The sequence below is a fragment of the Anas platyrhynchos genome, chromosome 1, assembly GCF_047663525.1.
Source record: "Anas platyrhynchos isolate ZD024472 breed Pekin duck chromosome 1, IASCAAS_PekinDuck_T2T, whole genome shotgun sequence".
Classification (NCBI taxonomy): domain Eukaryota; kingdom Metazoa; phylum Chordata; class Aves; order Anseriformes; family Anatidae; genus Anas; species Anas platyrhynchos.
In genome coordinates this window covers 46,613,506-46,630,619 of record NC_092587.1, presented here as the reverse complement: position 1 = coordinate 46,630,619, position 17,114 = coordinate 46,613,506, and the positions used below count along the sequence as shown (strand labels likewise).

At 46.5% G+C, this 17,114-nt stretch overlaps 1 non-coding gene across 1 annotated transcript; it reads left to right on the top strand.

The window, feature by feature from the left end:
* Positions 1-110: 110 nt before the first annotated feature.
* TRNAD-GUC (transfer RNA aspartic acid (anticodon GUC)) lies at positions 111-182 on the top strand. The gene has a single exon. It is a non-coding gene; the product is annotated as a tRNA-Asp (tRNA).
* The last annotated feature ends 16,932 nt before the right edge of the window (positions 183-17,114 follow it).

Genomic DNA, 17,114 nt, shown 5'->3' with positions numbered 1-17,114 from the left:
GCCGGGGACTGCGCCTCCCGTGGTGCAGCGCGGCGGGGGCGAGGCGCGGTGCTGGGCACTGAGCGCGGAGAGCGATATAGGGACTGCGGGGAGAACCCCTCTCGTACAGTTCCTCGTTAGTATAGTGGTAAGTATCCCCGCCTGTCACGCGGGAGACCGGGGTTCGATTCCCCGACGGGGAGGTACAAGATGTTTTGCTTCTTCCCCCTCGCCTCCAATTTGTGAAATCGAAGCTGTTGCAAGAAAAACGTTGAAATTGTAAAATTGTACCGCAGCTTTATTTTTTTTTTCCCTAAAAAAAGGAAACAAAGAAGAAACCTGAAGGACCAGGGCGGTCCGGGCGGCTGGCGGTGCAGCTGCAGGATTTACAAGCTCAGCCACGTCACTGAAAGAACACCTGGGGAAAGCACAAGCGGCTGGACAGGGGCTGTAGCCGAGCCTTCCCAAACCATTCACCTTCTGTTTCTCGCACCGAGCTGGAAAAAAGCCCAGCCCTGAGGCAGGGGCGGTGGGCATGCAGGCGGTGCGGGATGAAGCGGCGCCCACAGGCCCCTGTCAGAAGCCATCAGGCTCCTGCAGCCCCCACAGCCCCAGCCACCCCGCCTGGCTGCCCCCCAGGCAGGGGAGCAAGATAAAGGCTGAGGAAAGGGGGAACGTGAGATGGAGAACCATCCCCGGAGACACCCGGGAGCTCTGCGTTACCCAGCCAGAGCTGGGGCCTGTGCCGACACAGCCAGGTGAACCCAGACGGGAGAGGAAGGCAGGCTCAGCAGGTCTCTTGCCGCCTGTATTACAGAAGGAACAAAAACTAAAGTCCATTTTGCAATTTCTGAATTTCCTTCCATGCCCACTTCCCTTTCGCAAAGTCCACACTTACGTCTTTGCAAACAGAAATATATATATATATATTTTTTTTTTTTTTTTTTGCTTAGTAGGCTGCTTATTTCAAAACCGAGGATGGACCATAAAATACGATATAAGAACCGTTTCGTGGTTCGTATGTGTTGGCATCAAGTCAGGCAATTTCAGCTGTCATAAAGCAATAATGGATTAGAAAAGCAATTCCCTTCCAAACAGAAATACGCTGACGAAGCTCTGCAGGCATGAAAAAGAGTCTTGCAAGCACTTCCATACCTGCTTAGCCAGGGTTCAGGTTTTGAGACTGGGCTGCCACAGGGCACGGGCAAGCTGCACAAGAGGCAAGGTTTGGCTGTGTAGGTGCAGCTTCTGCAAGGGAGAGCCCTGCTCTGTGTGTGGGGGCAAAGGTAGAAGGAGCAAGGAGCTCAGGGTGCTGAGCGGGGTTTTACGAGGTCAGCCCATTTCCCCCTGGAAGCACTTTGTTCCCACCTGAGCTCCCCCCGTCAGCTCAACCAGCCTGACATGGTGGCCCCCTTTTGGCCTGCAGCGGCCTGACATCATGGAGCTGCCAGGCCCTGACAAAACGCCGCCGGCAATGCCAGCAAGCCCAGCAGGCACCACCTCACACCATGGGGAGGAATTCGGTGCAGTCCATGCTGGCTTCCTCACGGCAAAGTCCAGAGGAGGCACAAGGAGAGGGAGCCCCGGCAGCGAGCCTCGCGTGGTGTTTGCAGGAAAGCTTGGACTAGGTCCAGCACTAATGAAAGCCTGAGGAACTTGCAGAAGCCTTGCTCTGATTTCTTCTTCCAAATCCTCTTGAATTATCCACAGGCAGCTCTCCTCCACATCCCTTTTGATGTTCCTGATTGTTTCATCACATCTTATTTCACTACCAAGAGCGCAGGGAGGAGAGCCAGTATTGGCCTCACAGCTGCAGGAGACAGCTCAGCCAAACCAAATAGCGACAAGAGTGCTGGAAAGCAAACTGCTGCTCGCAGCCTTGCTGATGGTGCAGCGTGATGGCACAGCAGCCCCCAGGGGAGGTCTGGGCTGGAGTTTCATCCTGAAAATCAAAACTGCATCTCCTTGGAGCATCTTGCTGAGGCACGCTAAGGCCCTGAGCACTTTGTAACTCTGCGGGTTCTGTCCTCTGTGTGTTGTATCCATATGTGTGTTTAACGTTGTGCATTTTATATATGCTTAACTGCCAAACTTTACAATTATCCATTGTCAAGAAGATTTTTGGAAAGCAAAAGCATTGCTTGAAAATGTTGGAAACTCATTAGTAATGAAGAAACACAAGCTCATGAGCACTGAGAAGTTTATGCTCTTAGTTACTCAAAGGGCAAGGAAAAGAACAGAAAAGCCCCTCTTTGAACTTGAAGACTATAGCAATAAATCCATGTTTTAAGCCTAGTTAAAAATACGTTCCAGCAATTGTTCTAGCAGACACATAAATATAATCAGCTACTGAAAGTATGCTAGTTGTGGTCTCACTTAGAAAGAAACTAATCAATACATAGAGAGACCAGGTAGAGCAGAGTCAAAAATGTCTCTATAAATGTTCAGTAAGGGCTAACAGGAGGAACAGACCCAGGAAGACCTCCACCACGCTGAGTGATGTTTCATCATGTTGTAGGGGTGTCAGTTTGGAAAGGTCCGTGTGTTGTTTTCAAACCATCTGAATTTTGCAATGGTCAGGGGTTGGGCTTGCTCTTTATTTCTTTATATGTGTCAATACCTTTAAACCAAGAAACAAGTAACTCATGAAATAACGGCTGCTGTTCTTGATAAAATTACTTGGCTTTTCTTTCTTTTAATTCCGAAGATGGTTTGTAGACACAAGAGTGGAAGGGGTGAAGCAAATGCCATGAAAAGCAGAATTTAAGTGTATACAGGTGATTTTTCCACCTACCTTTACATGTCCAAAAGGAGGGTATTTAACCTAAATTGGTTTTCTGAGTTTATTCTGTAATGAATGCAGAGCAATAGGCATATTTGAAGGGCACACCATCCTATCCTGAGAATTAGAACAAGACATGTGTTGGAAAGGGTTCCTCTGAGACTGTAAAATTCAGTATTTTAAAAGTCTAGTTTAACAACATTGTTCACATTGCTCATTAGCTCTGTAAAACCAGCTTGGAAGACCACAGCAAAAGCAGCAGTCTAGTGGAAATCCTGCAGCAGCAATCCTTGTAATAGCAAATTGTTCCAAGCTTCCTTGCAGGTCAGGAAATCCAACATAAGCATGATGATCTGACAGTTTAGGAGGATACAAGCCCTCTACTCCAGCTGGATTTTGCTGCTAAATTCTGGTGCTAAACCTGACAAGAAGAGAGGGGAACAAGAGAGGGGAACATGGTTTCCCCTCAGAAGGTACTGGCACGATTTTCACCAGTAGCTGCTCTAGACTTCCCATCCTTACACGTGGTGAACCAGTTGATCATACACATTGAAAAAGCAACCTGGAAGAATTTCATTTTCACTGGAGAAGTTTTAGCTTGTCACCATTAGTATGCACTGTGATGGTTCCAGCCCTGGATCAGCTCCTGGGAAGAGACCTGCATGAGGACAGCTGGTCCATGCTCACCACCACTGTTGGTGACAACACCAGCAGGGTGTCCCCTAGCCACCAGGAGCAGCCAGCTCCCACAGATCCCTGGCATGCTGACTGCCCCAGGGCATGATGTGGGGTCCGTGAGCACAGCGTGCCACCGAGGAGCGAGCAATTCAGTCCTTCATTGAAACTTTCCAGTCTCTTTACACAGGTCTGGACCTTCAGGTGGTGCGTGTTGCTGCAGCCCCACGCAGGTCAGCCCAGCAATGCTAATTGAAGCCAGGCGGAGTGCCGACCTACCCGCCAATTAAAAGCCACCCAGGCCAGCATCAGGCATTCAATCCCAATGCATTCTGCAGTTTTATGACTCTGCCAGACTAGCCTGGCCTCTTTCCGTGTTAGCTTATAATATGGGTAAATTACATGTCCGCTTTTTCTGCAGTAGTGCTGAACGTACTGAGTGCTTAATGCTTGAGCACAATGGTTCGAGAACTGCTTGGTTTTATACATGAATGGACAGTAATGAATTCAGATCCCTGGGACAGATAGGGTGGAAAATATTTGAAAGCAATATTTTATTAATAGTTTACCCTTCATTTACTTTTAAGCAGCTTTAGAAGGCCTATTTTATTTTATTTTATTTTATTTTATTTTATTTTATTTTATTTTATTTTATTTTATTTTATTTTATTTTATTTTATTTTATTTTATTTCTTAATTTACTTATTTATTTTCTGAGAAAGGCAGTTTCTCAGTCCTGTCTTCACTGCAGAAGCCTCCAACCATTTCATACGGATGTATTTCTATATGTCAGATGGCCTGTTAAATATAAGTCTCCTCATCCTTCCTTTCATATGGAAGGAACCTGTTTTGTAATTTTTTCAGTTCCTCCTTTTTTTCTGATTTTTAAAATACTTTTGCACAGACAGTCTTTTCTTTTTTTTTACTTTCCATATGGCTAGACACGCACGCAGCTGGCAACATCAGCATGAGGAGCTGCGGCTTTTGGGTGCTGTCTTTAAGATAGCACAGAGACCTAATGTTCAGAGTCACTCATTATTTCAAAACTAAAGAATCCAAAAATCACAATGCACATTTGAAGATGTTAACCCAGAATTTGGGGATATGCTATTAAGTAACTACCTTTAAAATTGCCACTTGAACTGTCTGTATTTGCATTTCTACACGCAATTCACTTGCACCACCTCCAGCCTCAGGGCATCATCATGCCAGGCTCAGGTAAGGATAGCTGCCACCTCAAAAGCAAAAATCCCTGTGATGCACAGTTAACTTCTCTGTTAATTTGATCTAAATGTCTACTACACCACTTAGCCCACCCATCATTTTGTTGATTGTCTTTTATTTTTCAAATATTTTTGAAAAATTTGCTAAAGCTTTTGAAATCCCCTGGACAGCAACAATTCCTCTTTCTGGTCACATTATTCACACTTACCAACAGTAGGTTGCAGCAACCTTCTCCATCTGAGAACCGTAATGCACACACAGCTTAAGTTAATGTGCAAACAGAATTGTAGCACATGAAGAAATCGTCTGCATTTTCCAAGAATCTGTAGCTATTATTAGCTTCATAATCTTCTCAATTGTCAACTTTAAAAATGTCTACTTCTGGGTGATCGGGTCCTTTCTGTTCCATGAGGTACCAAGCAAACAAGCTCATATTAAATCTTAAATATAAAAGCATCCTTGCTGAAAGAAGAGGGATGGTATATATGTTTAACATGAAGCATGTTCATAAGCACTTTGCTGGAATGGGACCCAGATGCTCATCTTCTGGCAGAATAAGTTCTGTGATCACAAAAGGGAGTTTTGTATCTGTTGTTTAGTATCTGGAGGTTTCCAGGAGGAGGTTTCATGTCTGTTTTCATGTTTTTTCATTTCAGCTTCAAGTGGCCTCTTCCCTGCACATCAATACAGACTGACCTCTGGATAATCTCGGGGTGTTGTTTCAGGGGTAGGAGTACTGTTTAGTTGTGCCTAGATCTGGTGCTGGCTCTCACCAACAGATACACACAAATTCGTCCATCTCCTTCTGCTTCCAGATGGGGCAATGACCTGTGGTCAGTGTGACGTGCAGTAATTAAGCTCTTGAGCTCATTGTCAGACCAGCAGTCTACATCTGTACATCAGTAGGTTGAATCTCCCTTCGCTACACTGAATTTGCTTTTTTGAGCCTTTTTCATTCCTCAGCAAGATGCTGCAGAACTTTTGCATGTAATTGTCTATACATTTGTCCCTCGTGTCCAATTTCAGAGCAGGAATGCAAACCAGAACATAAGTAGAAACTAAATAATTGTGCAAGAAAGTACCATACTACCCAAGGCTTCAGCAAAAAGCAGAAGCCTTGTACATCTCTTGCCAGCTGTCTTTACTCAAAGAGTGGGAACAGAGAAGAAATATTTACTAAACAGCAAAAGCTTCCATTACAGTTTTGGAAGGAATACGTAGTCATGTGCTTTCCTCTTTTCGGTCAGTGTGACTGTATCTCTCTGTATGATTTATGAGGTTGTAGAGGGCTTGCTTACTTCTTCTGCCTGGTTTACTGCATTCACATTTTCCACACTATTCTGCTATGAACACAGCACCAAACAATGCAAATTTTTGCAAACCATTTGATTTTACACTTCTGTCCCTTCTTGTGTGTAGACTTTGAGTGTGATCTGAAGGCTTGTTGTTAGAGCAGTGTTTATATTACTGCACAGGCTTAGGTGGTGGTGCCAGTTCCTCCAAATTTCAAAGACTGTATCTGACACAGAAGCATTGCATGTTTGTTTGTTTGTTTTTCAATTGGACTTTGTCCCTGTGACTCTTGTGTTAGGCTTTGCCTGGCAGCAACACTTCAGCTTCTAGAGGTCAAGCTGGGAAAATGAAGTTATTCCATGTTAGTACTTCCAAAATAAGCAATGAAAGAAGATTACTCATGAGATACTTTATAATAGAGAAACAAAACAAAATGAAACAAAATAAAACAAAATGAGAGAGAGAGAGAGAGAGAGAAAGCAAAAGATTAGTCAAAAGACCCGAAGAGAAATGCTTTCTCCAAAATCACTGAAATGTGAGTCTTCATCATTTGACGGAGCACTGGAGCAGGCTGCCAAGGGAGGTTGTGGAGTCTCCTTCTCTGGAGTGTCTCAAAGCCCGTCTGGACGCCTACCTGGGCAACCTGCTCTAGGGAACCTGCTTTGGCAGGGGAGGTGGACCCGATGAACTCCTGAGGTCCCTTCCAACCCCTACAATTCTGTGATTCTATGATCACTTCTCAGTGAAGAACTGCAAGGATGTTTCTTCTTACATCAACCACTAATTCAGTTTGTTGTTCCCAATATTTCTCAAACCCAGGTGTGCCCTCACCTATCCTCATGCTGGCTGTTGGTTAACAAGTCGCACAGTTTACTCTGCTGTGACAAGCTGCTCTACTCAATGCTCTTCATTCCGTCTCCTCTGGGCTCTCAGCTCCATGGCAGGAATGCCACCGGAGCCTGCACAGCATTCTTGCCATGAAGGGAAGACTCCCAAAATAGATGTACCAGCAGACTTCCCTCTTTGTCTGAAACGGGGATGCCCCAGGCCTAAAAACATCTGGAGATGACTACCACAGGCATAGCCACCTTTTCACAACATCAAAAGCAACTTCCATATTTTTCTCACAGCTCTTTTGGCACGGCTACCTTAATAAGGCAGAAGTGCCTACCTTTCTGTCCCCCAGCTTACTGCATGACATGCAACACGATTAAGTCTGCTGTTCAAGTGTAACTCTCTTCACTAAAAGCCCGTGGAGCACATCATCCAGCCAGGTTTCCATGCCCATGGTGCTCTCAGCAGAGGGGTTGAGGTTTTTCTCTTGGCCCACCATGCACAGCCTCAGCAAAGTGGCATTGCTGCACGAGGATGCCTATAATACAGGGATAACTCCAAATGCGTGAAGCAGGACATCGTGGAGAAGGGCCATGCATCCAGAGAAAAGGGCTCCTGAGAGTGACTGTGCAGAGCTGCTCAGGGCCATAAACTGTGGGTCTTTCACCTCTCCCCATTGGCTTCCCTGCAAAAATAGGTGGGACACATCCCCAGCCCAAGGGAAAGCCTTGGGGCTGCATCCTTACTGCCTCAGGCTGGTTCAGCTCAGCTGGCTGAGGGATAACTAAGATGATTTTTCACTGTCCTCAACACACAACCTGAAGGAAGGTCTTTGCTGATCGTCTGGGACCATCTTTAATGGAGAAAAAGGTTCAAGAAAGCCCAAGAGCTGAAAAGTTTGGCTGAAGAAGAATAGCACAGAGGTACAGGCAAGCCCTCAGGCATGTTAAGAAATACAGCTTGCAGATGGTGGGACTCCTGCAAAGAGTGGGATCCTCTCATCCTGGTCCCTCACCAGGATGCCTGGGCAGACACTGCGCAGCCTGGACCGAAGAGAAAGCATCGACGGCTCCCTTTGGCAGGAGCTCCTGTCGTTTGGCTCAGATGGTCTCTCCAATGGGAAATAATAACTTTGAGAGACCTCCAGAAGACACGCTTAGGTACGTTTGTTTTGTGAGTAAGTGCCTGCCTTCTGCAGGTCTCTGGCTGAAGTCCTGGGCAGCCCATCCATGTGACAGGGATCTGGTTTCAGGCCCAGCAAGGTTGCCAAGGGTCCTGTGTCCTCTCTGTAGCTTTGAGAGGGCCAAGGGACTGGGGATGTGTCAGGGCTAGCAGAGAGAATTTCCCTCACCTACACCTGCTGTCAGCCAGGAGAGCAAACAATTGGCAGTGGAGGATTTTGGATGTGGTGGGAAAGCAGCATGCACCCCAGTCCTCCAAACCGGCACCTTTCCCCTCCTGCTCCCTGTTAGCCAGCAGGATAAGTTTTACACTAACGTGTGGGCTGCCAGAGAGAAGCTAAAAGTCCACCAAGCACTCCAAGAAACAGACAAACAAGCAGGCACTGACGTGCTGAGCAGCCCTAATTCCTCAGGGGCCAAAACCGTACGTCTTATCAAAAGGAAATCCTGCATATGCCCTTTCACACTGCAGTCTCATTCCCGAAACTCAGTAGAAGTGAGCTGCTACACCAAGTATTAACTTCAGCTTGCTGTTTAATGTATAATTTTGCCCCATGCCTATTCCTAGCTGGCAGCAAACCCTGAAGCTAGCAGTTCCCCGCTCTGAATCCTCGTGCATGGGTACCCCGAGTACCTGAGAGAGCACAGTGAGGGAAGTGTTCATACAGTTTTTCTTTTAAATAAATACTTCCTACAAAACAGTAAAAAAGGAGGAAGCTGTATCGCCAGGCAAGTACACAAAACAATGCACAAGGCTTGGCTGGACATATTTACTTTGGTTGCTAAAATATGTATCTGGAGGATAGCCATGGCAGGCTTCAACCCAAGTAATATGAAACAGGTTGTATGTTTATGTGAAGACATTGATAAAAGCTTGGGGAATGTAGTTTTAAACATTTTTTAATATAGATGTCTATAAAATCACAAGTGGTCTGGAGAAGATGAACTGGGAATGGTTATTTATTGTTCCTCATAAAACGAGAACTAGGAGGCACCCAATGAAAATTTTGGCAACCAGGCAAGCAAAAGAAAGCACTTTTTCATGCAATTACACATGTATGAGTTAAATGCAGCCAAGTGCACTACAAAACTCATTGTCACTGGATGCTCTGGGCACTGGGAATATAAACAGGTTCAAAAGAATTAGACAGTCATGAAGCCTAGATCTAATGGTGCCTCTAAAAGTTTTTTTGAGTGGATGCAACTTCCAAATCCTAAAATTTATAAACTGCAGTTTTCTCTAACCTGTGAGATCACACTAGGGGGAAAATCACTCCACACTTCATCTTTCTTATGCTGTTCTCCTCACACAGGGAGAAGATGCAGAGTGAGGTGGGCCCTTGGTTTGGACTGCTTCTGGTGGTTCCTCATCAGCCAAGTCCTGAACTAGATGTCTTGTTTTTTCCCCTGGCTGGCTGCACACCCTGCAGGGCGCTGGCTGGGGCTCACAAGTGGCTGGCAGGGAGCGGCGGTGCTCAGAGCGGGGCTGGTCATGGGCGCTGGCGGCAGTTTGGAAAATGGCGCTCATGCCCATGCTCTGCCGGGGGCTCCCTGGAAGGCCTGCAGAGAGCCTCTTTTGTACCTCATTTCCAAAGTTTTGTGAGCTGGCGGCAGATTCCTTTCCCTTTGTCTAGCTTGCCAGTTTTGACTACAAAACCTTTTGGGGAGAGATCATGGACGGCACGCAGGGCCTCGCATTGTGGGGCCTCTGCAGCCTGTTTCGATACAATTAATTGAAGAAGCGTGAGGGCACAGAGAGGACAGTGGTCGCTCCGGCTTCCTCTGCTGGTGGGAGGTGGTGGGTTGTGGGATGAGAAGGCTGCTGACCTGGCCAGCACAGCTCTCCCCGCAGCAGGAAGAGGAAGCTGTCGGCACGGCCTCAGGCCACCGTGAGCCCCGGTGGCAGAAGTTAGCGTGACAGAGAGTGCTCCATCAGCAAAGAGGATAAATATTTTTAACTCCACATCATGACTCGCGTTCTGCCCTGCAGCTGCGTGTTTGTGTTGCCAAGCAAATACTGGCTACGAGGAAAATTCGGCTGCGGATTTCCAGCAAACCCTCATGTTTTGAATGCACTGGGCAACTGGTGGCTCGTTCCCCTTCACCCCGCTGTGCCGGGCCCCGGGGAGCAGGGCTGTGGCGGCACTGCCAGCCAGCGGCGTGCAGGGCCTGCTGCTGGTTTTGTTAGAAACCAGGGCTGAGCTGGCTTGACCTGGGTGGTGTGGATGTTTCAGCCATTGTTTCATGTTTCTGGTGAAAGCTTCTGCATTAAGAGTTGTCTAATTCCTTGGAAGCTGCAGTGGGGATTACTGGCCAACCCCAGGATGGACACCAGTTAATAAATATTGCTGTACTTTCCAAAATTTGTTTTGCTTGTCCAAAAGTGTTTTTGTACCAGCAGTGTTTAATTATTCTCCGTAGCACAGTCTTCCCTCTTGGAGAAGCTGCAGAGCACTGCAGTACATCAGACAGAGAAGAGAGAGCAGAACCTCAAGCTGTGTTTTCCTCATGACACGAAGCTAGCAGCGTGTCCTGCTTTTGGCTAGGATAGGATTAGTTTTCCTCCTGGTAGCTTGTAGGGTGCTGTGTTTGGGATCTAGGATGAGATTAATGTTGATAACACGCTGATGGTTTAACTGTTGCAGAGCAGTGCTTACACCAAGCCAATGACTTTTCAGCTTCTCACACTGCCATGCCAGCGGGCAGGCTGGGGGTGCAGCAGGAGCTGGAAGGGGACAGAGCCAGAACAGCTCACCTGAACTGGTCAAAGGGATGTCCCATGCCATATGACATTATGCTGAAGAATTAATGTAGAGTGGCTGGCCAGGGTAGGGGGGACTGCTGCTTGGGGATGGGATGGGCATCAGTCAGCAGGTAGTGAGCAATTGCATTGTGCATCACTTGTTTTGTACACTTTACTATTAGTAGTACTATTATCATCATCATTATTATTTTCCTTTCTTTTCCATTCTAATAAACTGTCTTTATCTCAACCCACAAGCTTTCACTTTTTTTTCGATTCTCTCCCCCACTCCACCCCACCCCTCTCCTGCTTTTGTAGGAGTTTTGTGGGTTCCCCAAGGAACCCTTCAGAAAGAAAGAGCACCTTTGCAATATTAGACAGACTTTCTAGCCTTATCTCCTCAGAAATCTACTGCTGTGGACTGGTGACACCTAATGGCAGGGACACAGTGCAAGACAGGGATACAGCAGTGGTACAAGTGAGCTAAAAGAACTCTGCCACTCTTCATGGTTATGAAATTATTATTGGGATATCTTATACAACTTACACACCAAACTGCAGGATTTTCATCCAATGTCTCATTTTCAGTCTCTGCCACCTTGACATAATATATTATTAAGGTTTGCTTATGTAGGCTTTGTTTCATGTTCTGGTATTATACTGGTCCTCTCCCCCTCCCGTATTATCCTCTGTTCTGTTCATTCTGGCCTATCCCTTTTATTAAACCCCGCAATTTGTAGCTTGTCTCAGAGCAGCTTGTTCGGATTAGGCTTGCCTAGGGGCTAGTTTAAATTGCTCACATGACTTCTCGTAAGAAACATTACACACATGTTAAATTCATGAGCCAAAGTAGGCTTGTGTGTGGAGTGCTCTCCATTTCCCTTTGCCCTTTCCAGGTGGCTTTTTCCTCATCGTTCCACACCTTCCCCACATTCCCCTTTGCCTTCCCTCACTCCCCTTCAATGCCTTTGTATGGAAACAAAGAGAACCTCATATCTGTACAAGATACAGCAACCCAGTCTGACTATTTAAGTGTTCAGGACTGGAATCTGTCCCTATAAAACCCGTTTGTATGTAATTGTAATACAGTATACAAACATAGCTGAACTGCAGAAAGAGAGCAAAGGGAACCATCAACATATCCAGTACATTAATTCATGAAGGAGGCATTTTTTGCCTCTGGTTCTGGAAAGTGCAGAGAAAAAGTGGTTGTTCCCCATTTATATTTTGTTTCAGATTGCCCTGTATTGCTCTCAGTGCAAAGAATAGCCATAATGAGGCTTTCTGCAACGCTTAGTATGACCCCAGAGCTGAGACCCTGCCGCTTTGATTACTGGGGTACCTTTCCTGAAAAGAGCATCTCCAGAGGGTCACAAATGTCTGCTTTTGGCTCTGCTATGTGGGGAATACAGCCACCTTGTAACTTTGGCTTCTTCTAGCTCTTTGCTGGAAGGCTAGCAGGTGATCAGTATGCTGGTGTGGGCAGGCAGGTTTGTCTGGCTGGGCCGCAGGCATCTACAAAACTGAATCACTCTCAGTGTGCCTGAGACATGTCACAAAAAGATGATGACAATGAGCTACACTTGACCCTGCTATTGTGTGCTGAAGAAATGATGCTCAGTAAATCAAAATAAGTAACTACTAGTGCCTGTACCAAAGGGAAGGCTGTGAGATTTCGGACTCCTTAGGTGTCATGGAGGAGAGCCATTATGAACCATTTCTACTTAACCAGAGGAAAATCGTCTGCTAGAGTTCACACCTCCTTAGATTCCAGGTAATTCAAACATGAGGCACTACCAGGCCTTCCTTGTTCCACCTCACACAAACCTACTCCTCCTGCTTCTGCTTACTTAATAGGCCGTAGCTATTTAAAGTGCAAGTGGCAATACGGCAATGCAATTAAGCCAGTTGTCTGTTCCAGCTAGCAGAGCACGGGCAGGCTGTTTCCACGACGGGGAGAGTCAGCTGAAGGAATTACACGCCGTTTTCCCATCTGGATGTAATCTGAGCTGTTAGCTCTATGTAAAACTGTATGGTAAATGCTTTAGAGGCTGGTCCTGAAGGACCACATCTCCCCCACAGACCTCCGTGGAAACTCAGACAATCGGAGGCATTTTTCCTGAAAGTCTATAAATGCGTGTCCAGGACATGAGTCATTTTCAGCAGAAGGTCCTCAGCTGTGCAGCACCTTCCTCCTAGTAATGGGCTGGCCCTTACTGGTCTGTGGTAACGTTTACCTAGCTGATATCATGCCTTGATTCCACATCTGAATTGGCTGCCCTACACAGCCTGGGAAGCTGCTGTTGTGCACAGTTAAAATTCAATCACAGGGATTTCCCCTGTTGGGAACTTTCCTGCCTCATTCCCAAGGATGGAAGATCTCTGCCAACCTCAGACCCAAACCCCAACCTGCCAGTCCTTCTGTAAGCTATACTCTCCTCCTCTTCCAGCCTCCTTGCTGATCCAGGGTATTACCCCAGCATTTCAAGAGATGTCATCCAGAAGAAATCCCCATCTTTCCTACAACACACCATCTGTTTTGCAGCACAGAACCACAGGCTGCTTGCCCTCATTCCAGACCTCTTCTCTTTTTTCATAGCCTCTTCCTCCATAGATTACCCGGTAGTCTTCACTGTAGCTCCACCAGGGGCAAACGCTTCCCTTTACTGAGCTGTAGAGAAATCCCCACCTGTTCCAAAGGCTGTTGCCATAAATTGCCATAAAGAATAACTGTTCACTCCTCCAGTAACCTCCCATTTTTTCCATTTTAATGAGCCTCTCCTTTTAGGTGGATTACTGGGAATTACGGAAATATTGTATGACAGTTATGTTAAATGTATATATAAATATACATTTAACATAACTGTCAATGGACAAACATGTCTCAAAACAACTTGCTATCACAGATTGGACCCTCTTGATTCAGGGTGACAGTCTTTTTTTTTTTTTTTCCATTAATTTACATTAAAAATAAGTGTTTATTTGCTTTGCCTGCTCACCGATACAGGGACTCCAGGCTCCTTAGCCATGGCAAGGACAGCTGAGCATGGGTCTGAGCAACTGCAATAGTAGATAGAGCACTACTAATACTGAGAAAGAGTAGCTTACCTTCTTCAAAGAAGACAGTTTGATTTAGGACTGATATAACTTTAATCTAAACCATACAAACCATATTCACCTGGAATGGGACGTTATTTATTAGTGAATAAAAATAAACAATAACTTTATGCAGCTGAGGAAGTAGAACACATACTTTTCTGACATGTTTGGTTGTAAAAGCAATCTGGTATATTGCATGCCAATGTACTCAGAAATGTCTATTATTTATTGTTTTATTGGTAATTCTTTATTTGGACTACTGTACTAGGTTTAGGTGGCAAGGTTTTGGTATCAGGGGGACTGTAGGAGTGGCCTCTGTGAGAAGAGGCCAGAAGCTGCTCTGTGTCCAAAAAGGGACCAGCTAATGGCCAAAGCTGAGCCATTGAGTGATGCTGATTGTATTTCTGGCAGTGTATTTAAGAAAGGAAAGAAACTGCTGCACAGCAGCAGCTGGGAGAGAGGAGAGAGAAAATGTGAGAGAAGCAGCCCTGCCGCCACCAAGGTGAGTGCAGCAGGAGGGCAGGAGGTGCTCCAGGCAGGCAGCAGCAGTTCCCCTGCAGCCTGTGGAGAGGCCCCTGGTGGAGCAGGCTGTCCCCCTGCAGCCCATGGGTCCCACATGGAGCAGATCTCCATGCTGCAGCCCCCCCATGGAGGAGCCCCCGTTGGAGCAGGTGGATGTGGCCTGGAGGAGGCTGTGGCCCATGGAGAGCCCCCACAGGAGCAGGCCCCAGGCTGGAGCTGCAGCCCGTGGAGAGGAGCCCACGCAGGAGCAGGGGACCTGGGGGGAGCTGCTGCCCACCTGTGGGGGACCCGTGCTGGAGCAGTTTGCTCCTGGGGGATGGACCCCGTGGTACAGAGCCATATTGAAGGATCCATATTGTCTTTGGGCAGCCCCCGCAGGATCAGTTCGGGAAGGACGGCATCCCATGGGAGGGACCTCATATTGGGGCAGGGGCAGTGATTGTGAAGGAGCGGCGGAGATGAAGTGCTATGGACTGACTGCAGCCCCCATGCTCCCATTGCCCTGCACTGCTTGGGGGGAAGATGTAGAAAAAAGTGGAGGGGGGGGAAAGTGTTTTAGTTTGCTTTTAGTTTCTTTCTGCTCTAGTCTGCTAGATAAGCAATAAATTACATTAATCTTCCTATGCTGAGTCTGTTTTGCCCATGACAATAACTGTTGAGTGATCTCCCCGTCCTTATCTCAACTCTTGAGCCCTTTCCATCATATTTTCTCCCCCTTTTCCCTCAAAGAAGGGGAGTGAGAGAGCAGTTGTGGTAGAGCTCAGTTGCCCAGCAGTGTGAAACAGCCACAACTACACAATGCTGCTATAAAGCTATACAGAGAAGACCAAACTCTATGCTAATCACATTAGAAGGAGATCATTTCCATGCACCAACACCCTGCCCAGTCCAGCCTCAGCCAAGTCTTCTGATGGCAGCCAAGTGATATAATAGGCATGGTACTTTCTGGCTATACTTGGTATTAGGTAGTTGAGTATTTGAGAGAATTGTGACCGCATCTGCAAACTACAGTGGCAGAAAGAGTGTTTTCAGAATTTAGTTTTCCAGGTTACACACAAAAGCTGACTGAGAATTCAGAAAGACAGCTGGTGTATATACAGAAAGAAGGTAGTCTTCAATCAGCCATACATCTTGTGCTGAAGTATGTTTAAAAATATTCCCAATGTCTTTACGGTATTATTATTAGATGTCCCTTTAATTCACATTTGTGAATACGTGCAATGCAAGTTATTTTTTTTTGGACTATTTATCTGCTACATTACTATTACTCAAGTTATAAAAAAAAAAAAAAAAATCCACACTTTTCCCTACGAATGTCTCTCTGGAGAGACAAACTATTATAATTTCCAATTCAGCACATATTGTTGTGTACATCCAAAGGATATATACACTAGTCATGTTTTTATTGGATGTACTGACTTATTTGGCTTGGATGCTGTCCTCTGTATTAAAAGAATTTTTATATTTTGATGTCCTGATGGTGGCAGTAGGAGATTTTACAACAGAGTTCACGGAAAACAACGATCCAGCAGTAAACAGCCTAATTATACCTTCAAGAGGAAGAGCTGCCTAACACATCGTACCTTACTTGTTTTGTTCTCTCCATCTGAACACAACCCAAGTGACACATTCTCATCTACACACATCAGATAAACAGCTGTGAATCACGAGCTCTTCAGGAAGCACTGGTAGAAGTGGGCTGTTGCCTGAAACACACAGAAATTTCTCTCTGTAAAGTTTTCTTAAGGAGAAAGGAGGAGGCACAAAGTATGGGAGGAATGCCACAGACAGGGAACCCCTGTATGTGCTCTCTGCCCAGCAGCTCCTTTCGGCCAGCAGAACCCACCAGGCAGCTAACACCTCCACAAGCACCTCACCACCCGTGTCGGGGTATTCACCCTGTGCCTCACTGAGGAATGTGCTACGTCCCTGATGATCAGGGGCTGTTGGTTGGTGAAAGCAGAGGGTACACACATGATTTTTGTGGGAGGCAGGGGCAAACCCACCTGGCTGTGGACATGCACACCAAGTGTGTGCTCTCCTGGTGTCCTCGCCTGCATTGCACCTTGCCACAGCTGGCTGGTGAGAAATTAAGACCATTTCCCCCCTCCGTCTCCTCTCGCCTTGGGTTCTGGCACAGTGTATAACCTCACTCATTTGACCCCCCCTGTGCTTCCACCCATCAAGGACAGGAGAACACTGGTCCTGGTGACCAGGGTGGACATCCCTGGCAGCACCACCCCTTGGAAGTGGGAGAGGAGATGCACCGAGTCCTTCACCAGCCAGCAAGAGCCATAAGGGTGGCCCTGAACTGTGCTGGATGCCAGTGTGGGGATCAAGGGTAGCAAGTCTCTTTCCATGGAACAGCCAGAGACTCCTTAAAAATGATGTTACAGGAAATGAATGCCTGGAAGTCAAGCAGAATGGATGTATTCACTGCCTGTATCACAGCGGAAGGCTCTGCTGCATGAATCCTTGGGAAGAGAAGCCATGAATGCCAATAGCCTGATCCTTAACCTGTGCTTGACCTGGTGTAAAGGAGGAGCAATTCCATAGAGAGCTCAGGGAGTTAAACCCACTCTAAAACTGACTTGCATGAGCCCTGGATTACCCGCTCCTGTCCCCAGCCCAGAGCACTGAGCCGAGCCTGGTAAAACTGTTGCTACATTTCTTGTTAAAAATGTTATCTTGGACAAAATGGAGACAGTACTGAAAATTACACAAAAAATGTATCAGGACCTGAATTACGGGGAATATACACCAGCTATCGCTTCACAGACTG